Source organism: Ochotona princeps, chromosome 16, assembly GCF_030435755.1.
Source record: "Ochotona princeps isolate mOchPri1 chromosome 16, mOchPri1.hap1, whole genome shotgun sequence".
In the NCBI taxonomy this organism is placed as follows: Eukaryota; Metazoa; Chordata; class Mammalia; order Lagomorpha; family Ochotonidae; genus Ochotona; species Ochotona princeps.
This window is the reverse complement of record NC_080847.1, coordinates 43,106,636-43,125,855: the sequence shown is the minus strand read 5'-3', so window position 1 is coordinate 43,125,855 and position 19,220 is coordinate 43,106,636.

The following is a 19,220-nucleotide window of genomic DNA, read 5'->3' as shown; positions in this document are numbered from 1 at the left end:
CAGCTCTGGAAGTAGTGACTTGGTGAACATAGAGCTGGTGTTGAGATCTGGGACACAGCCCCACCCACCCACCAGAGAGCTCAGCTTCAAGGCTTTGTGCAAAGGGATGGGAGCAAAACAGAGGAGCTGGTCCTGAAGCAGCTTCAGTGACCAAGGAGGGACGGCAAATTAGGAGAGCAGGGCACGGGCTCTGGCCCCAGCACTCCTGAGCACTGGCCCATTTGTTGTTGGATGCCCGTCTGTGCTGGGGAACTCTGAGGGGTGTGAAGGGCTCTGGGGGTGGGCAGTGTTCTGTTGGAGGCATGTGTGTGGTGCTGACTGGTATGGATGCCCACAGCCCCATGCGTCCTATGTGACGGCCGGGACCCATTGCCATCTGAGGGTGCTTGTCATTTGGTGTGATGACGGTTTCGTCCCCACAGCAACTACGTGAGAAGGGCTACTGAAGAAGATTTATTTGGGCTTAGTGATCAGGCTTCTGATGAGAATGGCGTTGGTGGAACTGGTGTGGAGGGCCAGTGGAAGGCTTACACCACCAGCCTTGTCCCTGTGGCCTAACCACCTGCCAGAAGGCCCCCCAACACCACACCTGGGACACATCTCCACTCTGGGAACCTTGAGGGGGCCCAGAAATGAAGATCCAAACCACAGGGCTGCAGATGGCATTTGTACATGCCAGGGCAAAAAATGACAAGAACAGCGCCGGGGCAGCGTTGGTGTTGCCGGTGCTGGGGACACAACCAGTTAAACAACAATGGCCAACGGCAGCAGGAATGGTGGCCAGAGCCCAGGACATCCTCACCTGCCCCTTCCTTTGCCAGAGTGCCAATACATTGTGACTTCCCCCTCACATGCAGGCACTCGCTGCATTCTTCTTCTTTTTTAAGATTTATTTACTTTTATTGCAAAGTCAGATGTACAGAATGGAGAAGAGACAGAGAGGAAGATCTTTCGTCTGGTGATTCACTCCCCAAGTGACCACAACAACCGGTGCTGCGCCGACCCAAAGCCAGGAGCCAGGAACCTCTTCCAGGTCTCCCAGGTAGGTGCAGGGTCCCAAGGCTTTGGGCTGTCCTCAACTGCTTTCCCAGGCCACAAGCAGGGAGCTGGATGGGAAGCGGGGCCTTCCAAACATTTGACTTGCAGAGTTGACCCCCAAAGTCCCATCTGCCTGGCCATTTATCTACTTCAATCTGATATAACAACATGGGGAGTGCCCAAAGAAGCCAAGAATTTCTGGGTTTGCAAACGCTAATCTCCTGCCCATTACCACTTTTTCAGGAAAGTATCGCCCATTCACGCATGTTTAAGCGATGCCTTTTTCAGGCACAATTACATGTGCCCAGCCGAAAGCCAAGTGTGTGCTGTAAATCTCCACCGTTAAAAGGCTTCCCTTAAGTGCACGGCTGACATAAATTGGTGAGGGGCAAATTTATTTATTTAATAGGTTTGTTCTCTGAACTGGTCTGATCACCATTACTGCTCACTGTGTGGTGTGAGTGGGGAAGAAGGAGTTCTTATGAATTGAGCTGATTTATTTCTGTAGCCCATATTTATGTGAAAGGAGTCCTCTGGAATTGAAGATGGACACAAGGGATTGATGGAACAGGTTGAGTCGTAAGTAGCCTTCAGGGACCCTCATGGCATAGTCACTGGGAGGAGAGAGAGAGAGAGAGGGCCGGGGGAAGGAAAGGGGAGGAGACAAAAGCCTCCATTCTAACAGCCCCAGAATGTTTGGGCAAGTTGAAGATACAAGAGAACCTGCTAATCAGGCCCGTATAAACTTGTTCGCTTTGTAAATCTTGTTTGTGGCTCCTGATGGTGTTGGAGGGAAAGCAGACAGGCCAGCTGGTGGAAGCGAGGGAGAGAAATGCAGATTTTTAGCAGTTGAGGTTTATTTTTAGGCATTTAAGGAGTATCTTTAGCTTCTGAGTAAATGAGTCCATCAGAAGGCCATACATGAACTCATTAGCATGTAAAAATACAGAACATTTGTGAGGACCCCCACAACTAAAGCAAGCTATTCAGGCAGCCTCCTGTGGATGGGACCAGGCAAGCTCCTGGTATCTTGCAGCCCAGGCCACCCAAACCTAGCCAGGGAAGGACATGGGGGCCGGTTGGGTTACCGGGCACACAGCTCATATTGCTGCCACACACGCAGGCCTGCTTCTCCCTTGCTCAAAGAGCTGGCAGTAGCCTGGACTGCAGTCCCAGGTGTGTGGGGGTGGAGAGCCACAGCAGCCACCCCACCCCTGGTGCCTAGTGACTTCTCAGCTACTGGATGGGCTGTCCCCTAGGAGGGCCTGACCAGGTCCTATGCCCCTTTGGCTTCAGTGGGTGTAACCTTTGGTGTGTGGGTACCTGGTGACTTCCTGGCCCTTCCCCACCTGCTGCTGTCTCAGAGCCCACTTCTAGGGCTACCCCACAATGAACCACAATGGCGGAGGCCTCTGTGTGCCTAGGGGCCAGCGTCTGCTTTCCATATCCTCATCTGTATCTATGTCCAGGTATGTTTACCTGTCCTTTCTGTCCCTATCATGTCTCACACTAGTTATTTGTCCATTGATCAACTGACTGGTCCATCTGTAGGGTTATAAGTGTGTGGGGCCAGCACAATGGCCCCATTGGCTAATCCTCTATCTTCAGGTACCAGTATCCCATATGGCAGTCCCACTTCCCATCCAGCTCCCTGCTGATGGCCTGGGAAAGCAGCAGAGAATAGCCCAAAGCCAGGACCCTGCACCCTCGTGGGAGACCAATGGGGCTCCTAGCTTCAGATCAGCCATTGCAGCCATTTGGGGAGTGAACCAGTGGATGGAAGACCTTTCTGTCTCTCTTTCTTTCTGTAAATCTGCCTGCGCATAAAAAGTAAAATAAATTAAAAAAAAAAATCACGAGTGCGGGGCATGAGTGTGGCCCCGCAGTTAAGCAAGTGCAATGCCAACATGCCATAAAGGAGTGCTAGTTCAATTGTGGCTGTCCCACTCCCCACCCAGCTCCCTGCTGATATAGCTGGGAGAGCAGTGAGAGGTGGCTCACCTTCTTGAACCTCTGTCACCTACATGGGACACCTGGCTGGAGTTCCTGGGCTGTCAACTTCGGCCAGACTCAGCCGGCTGTCGAGGCCATTTGGGGTGTGAATCAGCAGATGGATGTCTCTCCCTATCTCTCTCTATCACTCTGCTTTTCAAACAAAGTTAACAATAAAAAAGCAAGAAGTCATGAGTGTGGCTGTGTCCCATGCGAGCTGCAAAGTCTGGAGAGGTCATGAGAGAGAAGACGCCATCAGAGGCTCTATTCCTGCTCCAGGTACCGTGAGGGTAGGGTTTGCTGCTGGGCCTCCCTGGGATGCTGCCCCTACGTGCTCTTGTCCAACCAAGTCACCCGGGGACCCACAGTGAGGCTTGTCTGTCCCCCCACCCATTTGCTCTGAGGGTGAAAGCCGCCCGTGCCCTCTGCGGGGGTGGTGGGCACACAGATATTTGTAACAGGTCGGCAGCTGCTTCTGCACTGGGCGAAGTTCCACACTCTAGAGTGGTGAGTGCTGCTCTGGCCTTGCTGACTGGTAGGGTCCTTCCGGGCTGGGAAGTCCCAGCAGCTTCCTTCTCTGTGTCCAGCCCCCTGAACTCACAGGGGTAAAGGTGTCCTCACTCTCCCATGGGGTAACTGCCTCGGGGGCTCCCTCACTACCTCCCAAGGCAGAGTGCATTTCAGCTTTGCCCATCAGGGATGACTGTCTCGGTGTTCATACAAAGAGGAAAATCTTCGATCTGCTGATTCACTCCCCAACTGGCCACAATGGCCAGAGCTGAGCTGATCCTAATCCAGGAGCCTGGAGGTCTTCCTGGTCTTCTACGTGGATGCAGGTTCCCAAGGCTTTGGGCCATTCTCTGCTGCTTTCCCAGCCCACAAGTGGGAGCTGGATGGGAAGCAGAGCTGCCAGGATTAGAACCGGCACCAATATGGGATGCCAGTGAGTGCAAGGTGAGGACTTTAGCCGCTAGACTACCACGTTGGACCCTGTCTCGGTTGTTTTTAATGGTACTGGCAGCTTGAGGCAGGGGAGAGCGGGTAGGAATGGCTCAACTGGCTAATTCTCTACCACAAAGCATGGCATCCCATATGGGTGCTGGTTCATGTCCCGGCTGTTCCACTTCCCATCCAGCTTCTTGCATGGGAAACCAGGAAGAAATTCCTGACTTCAGATGGGCTCAGCTCTGGCCATTGTGGCCATTTGGGGAGGCAACCAGCAGATGGAAGGTCTTTCTCTCTGCACATCTGTCTTTCAAGAGAAAATAAACAAATCTTAAAAGATTAAAAGGCAGCATTAAAGAAAGATGACTCCTAACATGGCTGCAATAGCTGGAGCTGGGCCCATACAAAGCCAAAAGCCAGGAGCTTCCACATGGATGACAGGGACCCAAGCATACGAGCCATCCTCTTCTGCTTTTCCAGGCCGTTAACAGGGAGCAGGATTGCAAGTAGGGCAGCTGGGACCCAAGCTGACGCCCATAAGGGATGCCTGAGCCAAAGGCCACGGCCTTTCCAGCAATGCCATGGTGCCACGATATAAGGGCAGTAATACCACCCCGAGGACTGCACCCCATGACCTCCCTAACCTAACACCCAGTCCCACCATGCTGAGGGACAACACATGAGCAGCGCCCCGGCGTCTCCCACGCACCCCTGCTGCCTGCAATCCTGCAGTACACACAGCAAGGTGCCTGATCTGGTTCTCACCCTGCTGCCTCTGTCCCAGTGGCTCCCAGGGCCCTCAGGCAGATCCCGCATCCTGGAGGGCTCAGAAGGCCCTGTTCCCAGGCCCCGTCTCCCCAGCCCTGATGCCCCGGCGCAGCAGCTGCGCCCTCCCAGCACCCCAGCAGCCTAGGGCAGCTATTCTGCTCCTCCCCAACTTAGCAGTTCCCTCTGGCCTGAACAATCCTCCACCCCTTGTACACCTCCAGTCACACCTGCCTCGCTTGTGGTTCCCTTACATTCCCAGGAGAAAGACATCTGGTCAGATAAGCCTCCTGGGTTATAGGTTGCTCTGTGCCTGGGGTTCTGCGGGCCACACCTGGGCCCCAGCCTTGCGTTTGGCCTGAGCCTGTGGGCAGCTGGAGTCTTAATGCAAAAAAGACATGGTCAGATGACTGATTGAGGCCTCCCATAGCATCCGACTGGGGTGGGGTCAGCAGAGGCAGCCGTGGCCCCACTGTGACTCAAAGGGTGTTTCCCTTGCAACTCCTAGTAATCAGAGTTGATCTTCTTTAGTATTCTTTTTTAAAGATTTATTTATTCTTACTGCAAAGTCAGATTTGCAGAGAGAAGGAGATACAGAGACAAAGATCTTCCATCTGCTGGTTCACTCCCCAAGTGGCCACAATGGCCAGAGCTGAGCCCATCTGAAGCCAGGAGCCTGGAGCTTCTTCCAGGTCTCCCACCCAGGTGTAGGATGCCAAGGCTTTGGGCCATCCTTGACTACTTTCCCAGGCCACAGGCATGGAGCTGGATGGGAAGCAGAGCAGCTGGGATTAGAACTGGCGCCCACATGAGATCTCAGTGCATGAAAGGCAAGGACTTTAGCCACTAGGCTACTGCACTAGGCTACTACACTAGGTTAATGATTATTTTAAGCAGGTATCATAATGTAGTGAATTAAGGGACACTTGGGACACCCACATACCAACCAGAGGGCCTAATCCAGTTCCTGCCAATGCGTCCTGGAGGTAATCTAGTACTTGAATCAAGTACTTGGGTTCCTGTCGCCATCAAAGGAGAACCAGATGGAGCTCCTGACTCCAGGCTTCAGCCTGACCCAGCCCTGGTAACTGTGGGCTTTTGCAGAGTGAACCAGCAGATGGAACATCTCTCTCCCTGTCACTCTTTCAAATAAAGAAATAGGTGACAGAGAGCGAGAGACAGAGAGAGAGAGAGAGAGAGAGAGAGAGAGGTTTAAAGCAAGACAGTGAAAAACCTTCTTTACCTCTACATGAAACAATGTGTTAGGACAAAGGGCCCAGTGACAGCTGCGAGGCAGGCCTGGGACTTTAGGCTGCCGGGATCTGGAACAAGCCACCTGCTCCTAGGCTGGGCCTGGGTCTGCTTGTCCTTTGCCCCTTAAGCTGGACGTCTGAGGGGCATCACTGTGTGCAGAGAGACATCGGAATGTGGGTGCAGAGAGATGGGCGGGATCTGTCAAACCGGCCTTTCCACTAGCCACTGCACGGACCGTGTGACCCTGTGGAGTGTCCTCCCCCTCTGGGCCCCTGGACAGCAGGAGCTGGGCAGGCAGGTGGCTGGGGTGCTGAGGATGCTCCTTTCCGTTCTCAAGGGCTACTGATGGGTAGCCTACAAGGTCCGAAACATGAGCAGAACAGGCCTGCTCTTGGGAGAGCCTCCGTACAGGTAGCAGGGCCGGGGATCAGGCGCCTCTGCTTGGGGGAGAAAAGCCTTCCTCGCTGCCCACCTGGCTGTGGCCACGGGAAGTCCAGTCAGCCTCAGGGCCACAGAGCAGGGTAGCCCTCATGGCAGGCACGGACTCATGCAGACCGCAGCTGCTTTCCCTGCTGCCCCGGATGTGTCCAGATCCATGGGGGCCAAGAGGCTGTGCAGGGCTCCTCGTCCACCAGACAAGAAAGGAGGTTTCAGGTCAGGAGCAAGGCTGCCAGTCACATGCCAAGGGGCCCCTTTCTGTGCAGCAAGCGTGGAGTCCTTGCGTGTAGTGCCCTGCTTCAGAGTCTCCAACTACGGAGGAAAGGGCTGGGGTCACCTGGGGCTGGGGTCACCTGCTCCCCCACAGTGTCCTCGGCTGCCAATGAAAGGAGGTGGCATCATCCTGGGGGTGCCGGATCCCCCAGATTCCCAGAGGACAATGGCTGGGCAACTCATTAGAGTGTGTTCCTGGGGGCTAGGGGGACAGGCAAGGTAGAGCAACAGGGGCTCAGACTTGGGTCTAAAGGTGGCAGCCATCGGAGGGTCCTTAGGAGGTAGAGGGGGCACAAGGTGGGGTAGCCTGGGAAGGGAAGGCAGGATTCACGTGTACCCTCTGAGACTGAGCAGAGCAACATCAACCAGACTGGCCGCTCCAGGACTGTGGGGTGACTGTGTTGGGCTGAACTGGCACCAGGACACGAGGTTCTGGTACCTGGTGGGGCCTATAGGGACCCTTGGGAGTGTGGACGGCACTTGGTGCATTTCTGCATCAATGCCTTGAGATGAGTGACAAGACATGGAGTTCATGGCCCAGAACCACAGAGTGCAGTGCTGAGCCCTGAGACTGCGTGTTTGAAGGCCCCGGCCCTCACTTCAAGGCCTCATTAGTTTGAACCTTACAATTTCAGAGTGGAAGATCCCATCAGATAGGAGGACTCTGACCACACACTGGGAGTCATCAGGCCCGGAGATGCTGCTGGCCTTTCACGTGCTGCTCCGTCTCTCTCCTATCAGTCTCCAATCACAGAGGCCAGCAGCCTGCATGGGAGACCCTGATCCCAACCACATCTAACCCAGGAGACTGCTAAGCTCCCGACCAATCTTCAGAGATACAGCCTCTCCCATGCCCATGGTCAGTCGTTCCCCCAGTCCTGAGCTCAGCCCTCCCCCAGTCCTGGGCCCAGCCCTCCCCCAGCCCTGAGCTCAGCCCTCCCCCAGTCCTGGGCCCAGCCCTCCCCCAGCCCTGAGATCAGCCCTCCACTAGCCCTGGAGTTTTGCCTTCCTCCAGTAACGGGGCTCAGTCCTCTCATAGTTCTGGGGTTCAGTCCTCCCTTAGTCCTGGGGCTTAGACTTCCTCCAGTCCTAGGGCTCAGTCCTGGGCTGAGTCCTGCCTTAGTCCTGGGTCTCAGATCTGCTCACAGGGCTCCCCTCACTCAAGGGAAGCAGGGTCCTTGTGGTGTGTGCAGGTACAGGTATGCCCACACCCATCACTCACAGTGAAGGATCTTAGCACTGAATCCCCTCCCTCCTCCTCACCCCGGCGTCCTGGCCTGAGTAGTGTGTTCCAGAGAAAACACATCACTCATGCAGTGTGGCTGGCGAGCCGACCACTGGGGTGACTCATGGAGTTGGTGGCAGTGGGGTGGAGTGTGGCTGGGGTCCCAGGCAGAGCTCCTGAGCCCCGGGCTGAGCTAAGCCAGATGAAAATCAAAGGGAGATAACCAGCAAGAATGTTGGAGGCTGGGCGGTCCAGAATTACTCGAATGCCAAGCTGTCAAAGCCTCGGAGCTTTGAGGAAAGTGATCATTTTGTGGCTGTGCTGTGGAAGTCATAAGTGAAGAGTGTCACACCGTGTCCCAGTAGCCTTTTTTTTTTTTTTTTAAGATTTAGTTATTTTTATTGGAAACTCAGATTTTCAGAGAGGAGGAGAGATAGAAAGGAAGATCTTCCATCTGCTGATCCACTCCCCAAGTGGCCACAATGGTTGGAGCTGAGCCAACCCAAAGCCAGGAACCAGGAGCCTCTTCTGGGTCTTCCACATGTGGGTGCAGGGTCCCAAGGTTTTGGGCCATCCTCAACTGCTTCCCAGGCCACAAGCAGGGAGCTGGATAGGAGGCAGGGCCTCTAGAATTAGAACCAGCACCCATTATAAGCTCCTGGCACATGAAAGGAAGAGACTTCAGCCACTAGGCTACCGCACTGTGCCCGTTCCTGCAGACTTTTATCAGAAAAGAACTCCTAAATCAACAGTTGATTCATTCTAAGAATTAGGACATAGGGGCAGGCATTGTGGTGCAGCGTGTTAAGCCGCCACCTACAGCATGAGCATTGCATGTCAGAGTTCAGGTCCCAGATGTTCAGCTTCCAATCCAGCTCCCTGCTAATACACCAAGGTGCTCCAGCCACCCTTGTGGAAGCCTGCATGGAGTTCCTGGCTCCTGGCGTGAGCCTGAGTGAACCAGCAAATGGAAGATGTCGTCTGTTTGTGCATTTGTCTGTCTCTCGCTCTCACCCTCCTTTTTAAATAAGTAAGTCCTTAAAAAAAAGAAAAGAATTAGAGCACAGTGAGAAGTGTAACAGGTTCTAATTTAACTAAATGAATTATTTAAAAAACAGAATTATAGCTTCAGTTTTTGAGATGATAACCAAATCCCACGTTGTACGCACACGAAGTGGATTCTGTTGGGACTTTCTAGTCAATTCTAGCTCTCAGTGAGTAAAGGCACCCATGTCTCCCTTCAAGCAGTTCATCACTGTGCTGTGTATTAGATTGTTTGGTAAATTATCAGTGTATTTATTTCTACATTGTATGCAACTATCTCAAAAATTATTAAAAAGTCACAAGACAAAAAACTCTTTTTTTACTCAGATTCTCCACATCTTCGCGTCACCACATTTGTGTTATGATTTCTGAACCGTTAGAACTATTAGAGGTTTAGCCCCCTTTCCTCCTGAATATTTCCTTATGTGTTTCCTAAAAAACAGTACCTTCTCTGGAACAGCCCATTATCAAAATTGGCAGATAGTCCCCGATGTCACCCTGTGATCTAAACCTCAAATACTACTCCCATTTCCTCCTAAGCCCTTGCTTCGCCACTATAAGATGCCCCTGCCACCAGCGACGTGGCAGGCATCTTAGAAAGAGTTGGTGGCATGCAGGGCTCCATTCAAGTGCTTGTCCATCCACCTGCTAGTCTGTTCTTTTTTTTTTTAAGGTTTATTTATGTTTATTAGAAAGGCAGATGTACAGAAAGGAGGAGAGACAGAGAGAAAGGAAGATCTTTCATCTGATGATTCACTCCTCAAACAGCCACAACGGCTGGAGCTGAGCCAAGCCAAAGCCAGGAGCCTGGAGCTTCTTCCAGGTCTCTCACGCGGGTGCAGGGTGCCAGGGCTTTCCCAGGCCACAAGCAGGGAGCTGGATGGAAAGCGGGACTGCCAGGACACAAACCAGAACCCACATGGGATCCCGGGATATGTAAGGCAAGGACTTTCGCCACTAAGCCACCGCATCAGGCCCAAATGTATTTTTAATTCTGTTTCCCATAAGGGTTTTGAGGTGGTACAGTATGGTAATTTGATGTACATCCATGTGCAATGTACAGTGTCACTAGAGGTTTTAGAACTTGTCCCCTATCTGTGTCTGTCACCCAGAGTAACACTTGTTCTGCTTGGGTGTTTCTGAGCACCTTTACAAGCGCGCATGCTCTCTGCCCCAATGTAGGAGTGAAGCCCAGAAACAATGGGGTCCCAGCGGATGCTGAGTAATGGCAACTTGCGTGTCTTGTGCCACCCAGAAAGCAGCACAGAGTCCGAGGCAGGGCTGGCACTTAGACAGCACTCAGGCCCACACTGCAGCACACTGCTTTTAGATGACCCGAGGCCATGCAGGGCCAGAACTCTGGGAGGTTCCAGCTCTCATGCGATCTTCCAGGGTGCTCCGGAGCCTGTGGTGGTACATTGAGGGTCTGCTGTGATGGAGAAAGGTGCCGGGGAGGCTTCCGTGGGCTCCTGCAGGAGCATTTCAGCATAGATCTTCCTGGAATCGCACTGTGCCTCCTGCTGCCAAGAGCAGCCCACAGTCCGCAAGCAGTTCTTGGTGCACAGTTGGGCGCTGGCACGCCCCACCCATAGGGCAGCAAATGTCCGTGCCCCAGTGGAACCGACTGGCACGTGCCGGGCCATCTCACCATCATAGCCAGGAAGACACAAGGGCAGCCCTTCCTGCAGTAAAAGTTGTGCGCTGTGGAATCCAGGCCCAAGGAAGTCCAGTGGGAGCAAAAAACACACATGGAGCCTCACTTAGCCGTAAAGCAGAACAAAGTTCCAATACCTATTCTAACTCAAATGAGCCTTTAAAGTAGTGCACTGTGTTAAGTAAGCCAGTTATGAAATGATGAATATTGCATGAGTCTAGTTACATAAAATACCTACACTAGACAAATTCATGCAGAGTAGGTAAGGGGCCGAGGGGAGGGAATAGGCACTTAGTGCTCAATGGTGACGTTTGCGTGTGAGGGCAGGTGCTGGGCATGTTGGCGAAGCGGCTGCTGGGGAGGCCCTCAGCGGGTGGCAGCGTACCTGCGTGCCCATGCCAGCTCTGCCTATGCCTCCAGCTTCTTACAGGCCCTGAGACGACAGCAGACGGTGGTCCAAGTGGTGGGGTTCTTGCCACCCCGATGGGGAAGCTGGATTGAATCGCTCACTCCTGGCTTTGGCCTGGCCCACCCCTGCCTGTTGCAGGAACTTGGGGGAGTGAAGCAGTCGACAGACACACACACATACACACTCTGCCTTTCAAACACACACAAAAAATAATCATTTTAAAAGAAGAAATTTGTAACAAAAAAATACTGTGAATCAATAGTAGTGGTAAGTGCGGTATTGTGGGTATAATGAATGCCGTGCAACTAAACAGTTGAAAATGGTCAACTTGCCATTTAGTGCTGGTCATGCTGGCAGGATACCAGTGCCGGTTACTGTCAGAAGACCCAGGGAGCACTCCAGGGAGGGATGTGCGATTCTATCTGGGACCCGGGGATGCCTTCCGGGGAGGCCTGGTCTTCAGTAAGGATGCAGGGACTGCTGTAGCAGCTCTAGACCAGGTCGCTAAGGATGTAGGACACTCAGCCATGAAGCTGGGACCGCCTCCCCCAGCACCCAACCTGGACAAGCCCAGGTGCCGGCATACAGCAAGAGATATCCAGAACAGCTGGTGTAGGGCTTCAGGGCCAGCCACAGCCAACCCCCCACCCCACAAACTGCATTTATGCCAGCTGTGAGTGGACCCGAGGGTGTCCAGGGAGACCCCTACCCAAGCAGCTTGCCACATGTGCCTCGGGCCCTACCTTACACCCTCTAGACCCCAACTGACTTCTGACTCCATTCAGTGGCTTCGGTGACCATCTCCGCAGGCTTTAGCCTGCCTGGCCCAGACAGCACCCAGGGGCTCCCCAAAGCTGTGGTGTGGGAAGGCTGAGCCCATTCCACAGGCACAGCGGCAGCCTGGAGGTTCAAGTGGCTAACGTCTTCCGGGAACTCTCAGCCAATGAGGGTGAGCAGGGGCCTCTGGGAGGCCTCCCATCTGTTCCACATCCCCGCGAGAGCCCGGATGCCCACCTGATGACAGCCAGGGCATATTGGCAGCAGGACCTCAAAGAAGCTGACATTCAGAGAGAGGAGGGTGGCCCTAGCCCCTCACTTTAAAGGAGTCACAAGGTCTGGGCCTGCAGGGCCCAGCTATTGTCCACACCACAGCATCCTGGTCTGGGGTTCCCTCCTTCCTTGGGTCCGCTCTCAAGTCCCTCATTTCTGCTTCTGGGGATTGCTTCCAAACTCCAGGTGCTTCTTCCTTGGAGAAGGAATGGACTTGATATCACCTTGAAAAGGATAAGACAGAGTCGATAAAATACAAACATGGGGGCTGGCGCTGTGGTCTAGCATGTTAAGCAGTTGCTTGCAGTGGGGACACCCATATGGACGCTGGTTCAAGTCCTGGGTGCTCCATTTCCCATCCAGCTCCCTGCTAATACTCCTGGGAAATCAACAGCGGATGGTCTGAGTGCTTGGGCCCCTGCACCTACATGGGCGACCCAGAGGAAGTCCCTGGCTTTACTTTGGCTCAGCCGCAGCCACTGAGGTCATTTGAATGAACCACCAGAAGACTGACCGACTCTCTCTCTCTCTCTCTGTCTTTAACTCTGCCTGTCAAGTAAATAAAGCTTTCAGAAACAAAAGCACAAGGATCTATGATTGCCTATATAAGTTCTGCAACCTTGAAATCCCATAAAATCACAGGCTACATAAAATGTCCAAACTGTGCACCCCTAGAATGGCTTCATCATGCAGCATGGTGAAGGCTTGCACCATGTCCAGTGAACAGTTCTAAAGTGAAACGCTTGACCGCCTAGAATCAGGTTGGGAGGGCAGCAGCTCCAGCGCCAGCCCCAGTGGTTCCGGGATTTCCTGATCTACAGCACCCCCTAGTGTTGCGTTTGACTCACGTCCTGACTTCACGGTGAAGTCCCAGTTGCGCTTGAGTGGAGGACCCCCAGCAGTGGAAGTCTTTCATGGCCTCTGTTCTAAGAAGCAGGTGCTGAAATCGTCGGAGGAGGAATGTGCGACATTTCTGTGTTTAAAATAAAGCATCATGGCTGCTACACCCAAGTGGACTGGGGAAGGCACCCTGCTGAGATGCGCAGTGAGTGACACTTTCACAGATGCCCGGCCGAGGGTGGCGTCAGGCCAGTGTCTGGAGAAGCAGCGCCTGAGGTGTGCAGGGGGATGGATGCCCCGTTTCAGCCCCATGACAGACTGCCTCATCCTTCCTGGCTCAGAGCAGAACGGCCACGTACGCTCTTCAGAGTCCACCCCATGGCCGATGCCAGGTCGCCTGTTCTAAAACAAAAAGATGCCCTTGGCTGAGCCAGGGCCCAGCAGCTTTGCGCTGAGTTGGACTAACTTCCATGGAACATAGACACTTGGGTGATTCGTATGTCATTTTTGGTGTTCTGGAAGGTGGTAATAAGGGCACGACTTTGATTTTCAGTGATGGGAAGAGGGGAAATGTGTGAATTTGTCCCAGATTCCACATAGGATCATGGAAGAAAATGTTCTACTTACTTGGAGAGTCCTCTGACGTTCCCACTCACCTGTTCGCACTGTGGCTGGCAGTCACCCCTTCCGTGCCCAGTAGCCTTGAGAACAATCTCAGAAAGCCCCCAAGTCACTCTGAGGACCCCAAACTGTCCGGAAACGCAAGGGCATAGCACATGCCAGAATGTCTCAGAAGAAACTCAAGCATGGCTTGTTGTCTCAAGAGAGCGTGTCTTTGTTTTAAGCAGCAGCCTGGTAGGCATGGACATGCATCAGTGCACAGCCAGGAATGGAAAAGGCTGGCAAAGGCGAGGCCGTGCAGAGAGAACTGGGAGATGAGAGAACTGACAAACTCTGAACACAAAGAAAAGGTAAGGAAACTGAGAGGCCAGGTACCTGATGTGATTAGTTCTTGCTCTGCGTGGAAATATTGCACCACAACCCACAGTAATGTACAAGTGGTACCTGCCAACCAAAACATCTCTTGGAATGTTTAAAAAAGGAAAAGAGGTTGGTGTTGTGGCAGACAGAGTTAGGCTGCTGCCTGCCATACCGGGATCCCCTGTGAGCACCACATTGAGTCCCAGCTGCTCCACACTCCTCTTTTAAAGAAGATATATTTTACTTTTATTGGAAAGTCAGATATACAGAGAGAAGGAGAGACAGAGAGGAAGATCTTCCATCTGCTGACTCACCCCCCAGGTGGCCGCAATGACCAGAGCTGCACTGATTCGAGTCAAGGGACTTCCTCCAGGTCTCCCATATGGGTTCCAAGGCCTTGGACCATTCTCAACTGCCTTCCCAGGCCACAAGCAGGGAGCAGATGGGAAGTGGGGTTGCTGGTATTAGAATTGGTGCCCGTATAGGATCCTGGTGCATGAAAAGCAAGGAGCTTAGCCACTAGGCTACCACACCGGGTGCGCTGCTCCACTGTTACTAGCTCTCTCCTTATGAAGATGGCTCAGCTCCTTGGGGTGTTCCATCCATGTGGGAGACCCAGCTGCAGTCCCTGGCTCCTGGCTTTGGGTTGGCCCAGCCTGGGTCATGTGGCCATGTGGAGAGTGAATCAGCAGATGAAAGATCTCTCTCCCTACCTGTCCCTCCTTTCCTCTCTGAAAGTTTGCCTTTCAAATAAATAAATACAATTTTAATTTAAAAAAAGGAAAATTAAAATTCTAGTAGAAAAAAAATCCGGGGGTGGATGATTAGCCTAACAGTTAAGACAATAGTTAAAACGCTTGCGCTCCTGCCTCTGCTCCCAGTTCCAACTTTCTGCTAAGGTGCATCCCAGAGGCGGCAGGTGATGGCCCAGCACTCAGGCCCCTGCCCCCGACCTGGGAGACCTGCCGGAGCTCCTGGATCCCAGCCTTAGCCCACCCCACCCAGCCCTGGCCAATGCAGCCATGTGAGAAATGAACCAGCATTTGGGAGTTCTCTGTCTCTTTCCGCCTTTCAAACTGTATGTATAATTTGTGTGTGTGTGTGTGTGTGTGTGTGTGTGTGTGTGTGTGTGAGAGAGAGAGAGAGAGAGAGAGAGAGAGAGAGAGAGAGAGAGGAAAGTCGACCACAGGGCTGTGTCTTCTAGGAGGGAAGGAGGGAGACACAGTCACTACAGAACCTGAGTCAACTTGTCCTGTGGCACACCTCCATTTAGCGGAAGAGAGGACAGCAAACCTAAAGTCTGGACCACGTTAAAGGTCAGACATTATTTCAGGGCTTTGGGCTGGACGAGCATCTCATGACGCTGGCCGTGGGAAGGGGCATTCGTGGAGGATGTGGAGTCTGAACAGGCCCATCCACCAAGGAGAGAGCAGCGAGCGGTCAGAGCCATGATGACGAGAGTCTGGCTGGGCCCGTGTTCCCTCGTAGGCGGTCACAGGCGACCCTCAGCAGGCATTGCAGCTGCTCTGGTGCGGTTGCCGATTTGGGACAGTCCCAGGTAGGGGGCGTGTGGCGTTTCCCACTTGCCCAGGATTGCCGGGGCTGAGCAGGGTGGAGAGAAGCAGCTCCGGCGGCAGGCCGACTTCAGGAGCATCCATTCAGCGAATGGGAAGAGCAGACGTTCCTAGTGGAGTCCCACTGCGAGCAGACCGAGGCCCTGAGTCAAGTTGACTCATTAAGGCCAAGGGGACTGGGAGGCATCCCAGAAGGCCACTACGTGTTAAGGTGATGTAGTTGGTGACCGCATCTTTGCACTAAGCACATGAGCAGGACATCACAAGTCCACCCTTGTGGATGCGACTGCCGGGAGGAGAGGCACAGGACAAATGGCCAATGCTCCACAGGGTGGGGTAGTGTCAAGCCTGCTCCTCCAGCAGGCTCAGCTGAAACACTTGGCCTGCAGGGTCAAGGTGGATGTACCCCTCCCTCCCCCAGGGCACAGTCCCCTCCCAGAGCTCCCCAGCTGACAGTACTGCCTACAGTCTCGCTCAGCTCCATCCAGCACCAATGGTTGTATGTGTGTTTATTCACTGGCCTTTCTGCCTCTGTTAGAGATCCACGCGGAGGACCTTGAAACTGTTGGCCGCTGTTCTGTTCCCCAGTGTGGAAGGCTGGATGGCTCCTACAAGGTTGAGGGTCCATCCATGGTTGCTGGCTTGGGAGATTGTTGCAGGCAACTGACTACAAGTGTTTATGCTATTACAGGTGGCACAGCAGGGCCATCCGAGCTTGGGTTTCTACCCGAGAGGGCAGGGCACCTCGCCAGCTGAGCAGGAAGGAAACTGAGGGGTCCTATGGGGGTGCACTGTGCAGCATGCCCTCAGATTTCAGGAAGAAAGGAATGGAAAGCCGGTATTTTACATATAAAAATGCGACTGAGAGTCAGCCATTTTATTGGCAAGGTCTCCATGAACCCCACGTGATCTCAGGGGACAGGGAGGGTGGGGCACACTGCACTTTGGTTTTAAAGCCACATGCAATCTCATGGGAGGGCGGCACTGCCCAGGCTAGCCCGGGGCCAGGGTCTGCAGCCATGGAGCTGCGGGAGGCACACGTGCGGGCCTGTGCCATGGCCTCTGTCTGCTGCACTTAGAGCAAGCCGCTTTGCTCGTGTGGTGTGGACCAGTGGCCTAGTGGCTAAAGTCCTCTCCTTGAATGCTCCAGGATCCCATATGGTCACCAGTTCTAGTCCCGGTGGCCCTACTTCCCATCCAGCTCCCTGCTTGTGGCCTGGGAAAGCAGTCGAGGATGGGACCCTGCATCCGTGTGGGAGACCTGGAAGAAGCTCCTGGCTTCACCTCTCAGCTCTAGCCATTGTGATGAACACCCCAAGCCTGGTTCTGTGCAGGCCCTCGCTGCTCCCCAGGCTGCTGTTCTGCTGATGCCAGGCATGGCTGGGAAGGAGATTCCAGAGAGGAGCGTGGGTGGAGGACCTGACACCTGTAGCGCAGCCACTGTGGAGTGGGGGTGGGGGAGAGGGTCCTCCTGGTGGAAGACTCTCTTGGGAAGTCCAAAGAAGGTCCATACCTTGCAAAGGCGCCCTATTTAGAGCTTGAAGTTGGGGTGAGCGGTGCCTCAAGCCAAGCCAGAGCTGTGGAGCATAGCCGCTGGGTTTTCATACCAGGCAGGGGCCAAGCAAGAGGCGCTGGAGAGCTGGGGTGTACAAAGCCGGTCCTGTTTCCAACGGTTTCCACCTGAGGTCCGATGCGAGCTCCCCCAAGGCAGTAGAGAGGCAGTGCACAGCCCAGCTCTAGGATGGGGTGGGGTAGCGCAGAAGGGAGGGCGACAGGCCAGGGATTCCACGTTCAAGGCCACTGAGCTCCCAAAGCTCACTCTGCAAATTTCAAGGGGCCTTTCTCGGTGGCTCCAGGCTATGGAAAACTTCCTTCAATTGCTCGATTTCCTCGACAGCGAAGTGTGTGTAAGACAGAGGGGACAGTGCCCATTTGGGCTTTACTCCTTAAACGCCCGCAGTGGTCCCAGGCTGGCTGGGAGTGGCGAGACTCTGTCGAGGTCTCCCACAGTCACTTGAACCATCTGCACTGCAGGGTCTGCCTGAGCAGGAAGCTGGGCCCAGACACTCTGCTGTGGGACGCCAGTTCCTTGACCAACCCCACAGGAGGCCCTGGTCACCTGCTTCGATAACCCCTCTCTTCCAAAGGCTCCCTGCGCCCAGGGCCAGACCACCTGCAGTGTACTGCTCCTGCTGGAGCTGGGGTCATGCTGGGAGGCCTGGAGTTTTGTTCTGATTCTGTTAACAACTGTGTGACCAAGTGCAGCCCCTGCCTCTGTTTTCTGGGTACCATAGGATTTCAGCAGTTATAGACGCTAGGCAGGGAGAGTGGGTTCCCCAGTGCTAGACTGCTGCGGGCAGGCATTCTGGAACTTTCCACAGTCCCTAAGTTTGCCCATTGGGGAAAAGTCAAGAGGCCCAAGGCCTGAGGACCACCTTTCCCCAAGGGATTTCTTCTGGGAGTAGAGACCACCACCCATGTTCTGGACGCTCAGCTCGGCCCTCACCAGCCGAAAGCTCGAGGGTCCCTGATGTAACCAAGGGAACCTCCAGCTCCACTGTTCTCTGAGCTGGCAGACACCTGCCTGAGCACACCTGCGCGTTTCAGCATCACTCTGTGATCATCCTCCTGAGACGCAGGCGCTCGGCAACCTGGAACACAAACGCTATCGAGATCGCTGCATTCAAACAAACAAAAAAGCAGCTATACAGACTGTCTAGGTGCCTTTCTAAAAATGGTGTGTCCCTCAGGCTAACAAATAAATGCCACAGTGACTTCATGGTATGTATCGTGGCGAGGGAACATTGCCATTGAACAGTCTCAAACAGACCTCGGTTCCAAATAAAGACTACTATCCCTACCCCCCTCCCCGCCACCAAAACTTGTAGCAGTACTAAAGCACCATTGGGGAGAGAAAAATTCTTTCCTATGAGCCATTTGGAATAAAAACTTCAGAATCATAATAGTGACTACCATAATTTTCCATAATAAAACATCTATTATAACAGATACAGCAATACCATAAAAGTCCTATTGTTCCAGAAACTGTATTATAAATGAAACACGATAATTATAAAAATACTTGGGTGAAACTGCATGTTCAACAGAACCATTGAAAATCATTCTTCTCACACTGAAAATAAGTACAGACTTCTTTAGCAGGATCTGAAATGTGAGAAGACCAGGAGGAGCTTAAAAACAGTCTTTTATAGCCACATAACCTTCCAGAGCTCCTCCAGGACCATCCGTAAGGTGTTTCCAGGGGGCCATTCAGCTCCAAGATCCTTACTAGGAATACTAAAATCTGCAAGTAGATTCTGAAGTAGGGCATCTTGGTATGTTCTTTCGAGAGTCAGACTTTTTGGGTAAATTTCAGCTCCATCAAGTTCATTTGTAAACTCCAACTTTAGAATCGCCAGCATTTTAGAACACCCAACCTGGGGATGCTTTGCAAAATCGCATCCTATGCTGAAAGCTTTGTTGGTCCGGCCAGCCTCCCTGCTTAGTTTATAAAACTGTCCCCTGCAGGTGGTCCTCACAGGGGGCCCAAGCTCCTGGGGGTGGGGGTTCTCACTGGGGACTCTGGTGGGGAACGGGGGGGGGGGGGAGGGGGCTGAGGCACTGCCTGGAAGCTGCGCGTGCACTGGAAACATCCTGCTTCCGCTTAGCTTGTGACTTTGGAAAACTGATGGGAATTTGAGAGGAGGAAGGGGGCAGCCCTGGTCTCCGTTACTGACA